General features: G+C 47.0%; 1 long non-coding RNA gene across 1 annotated transcript; it reads right to left on the bottom strand.

Annotated features, from left to right (window-relative positions):
• Positions 1–258: 258 nt before the first annotated feature.
• On the bottom strand, positions 259–1,223 carry LOC127911936 (uncharacterized). The gene is made up of 3 exons (XR_008079836.1): positions 1,094–1,223; positions 405–506; positions 259–340 (listed from the first exon to the last, which is right to left on the bottom strand). It is a non-coding gene; the product is annotated as an uncharacterized LOC127911936 (long non-coding RNA).
• Between the last annotated feature and the right edge of the window lie 246 nt (positions 1,224–1,469).

Below are 1,469 nucleotides of genomic sequence, written 5' to 3'. Positions count from 1 at the left end.
ATTGTAAACTGTCAATATCAAAACATGTTGATACACCAATAGCTAAAATGAGGAGAAGTCTGTCCATAATAAAGCGCTGCTCTGTCTTCTTAACAACACTATCAATAAGGCAGGTCCTACAGGCCCTAGTTTCTACCTTCTTAACAACACTATCAACAAGGCAGGTCCTACAGGCCCTAGTTTCTACCTTCTTAACAACACTATCAACAAGACAGGTCCGACAGGCCCTAGTTTCTACCTTCCTAACAGCACTATCAACAAGGCAGGTCCTACAGGCCCTAGTTTCTACCTTCTTAACAGCACTATCAACAAGGCAGGTCCTACAGGCCCTAGTTTCTACCTTCCTAACAGCACTATCAACAAGGCAGGTCATACAGGCCCTAGTTTCAGGCCCTAGTTTCTACCTTCCTAACAACACTATCAACAAGGCAGGTCCTACAGGCCCTAGTTTCTACCTTCCTAACAGCACTATCAACAAGGCAGGTCCTACAGGCCCTAGTTTCTACCTTCTTAACAACACTATCAATAAGGCAGGTCCTACAGGCCCTAGTTTCTACCTTCTTAACAACACTATCAACAAGGCAGGTCCTACAGGCCCTAGTTTCTACCTTCTTAACAACACTATCAACAAGGCAGGTCCTACAGGCCCTAGTTTCTACCTTCCTAACAGCCCTATCAACAAGGCAGGTCCTACAGGCCCTAGTTTCAGGCCCTAGTTTCTACCTTCCTAACAACACTATCAACAAGGCAGGTCCTACAGGCCCTAGTTTCTACCTTCCTAACAGCCCTATCAACAAGGCAGGTCCTACAGGCCCTAGTTTCAGGCCCTAGTTTCTACCTTCCTAACAGCACTATCAACAAGACAGGTCCTACAGGCCCTAGTTTCTACCTTCCTAACAGCACTATCAACAAGACAGGTCCTACAGGCCCTAGTTTCTACCTTCTTAACAGCACTATCAACAAGGCAGGTCCTACAGGCCCTAGTTTCTACCTTCTTAACAACACTATCAACAAGGCAGGTCCTACAGGCCCTAGTTTCTACCTTCCTAACAGCCCTATCAACAAGGCAGGTCCTACAGGCCCTAGTTTCTACCTTCCTAACAGCACTATCAACAAGGCAGGTCCTACAGGCCCTAGTTTCTACCTTCCTAACAGCACTATCAACAAGGCAGGTCCTACAGGCCCTAGTTTCTACCTTCTTAACAACACTATCAACAAGGCAGGTCCAACAGGTCCTAGTTTTATCGCATCTGGACTACTGTTCAGTTGTGTGGTCAGGTGCCACAAAGAGGGGCTTAGGAAAATTGCAATAGCCTCAAAACAGGTCAGCATGGCTGGCCCTTTGATGTACAGAGAGAGCTAAGATTGGGGCGGCAGGGTAGCCTAGTGGTTAGAGCGTTGGACTAGTAACCGGAAGCTTGCAAGTTCAAATCCCCGAGCTGACAAGGTACAAATCTGTTGTTCTGCCC

The sequence above is a fragment of the Oncorhynchus keta genome, chromosome 25, assembly GCF_023373465.1.
Source record: "Oncorhynchus keta strain PuntledgeMale-10-30-2019 chromosome 25, Oket_V2, whole genome shotgun sequence".
In the NCBI taxonomy this organism is placed as follows: domain Eukaryota; kingdom Metazoa; phylum Chordata; class Actinopteri; order Salmoniformes; family Salmonidae; genus Oncorhynchus; species Oncorhynchus keta.
Note: the sequence above shows the minus strand (reverse complement) of the source record. Positions and strands in the feature narration are given on the sequence as shown.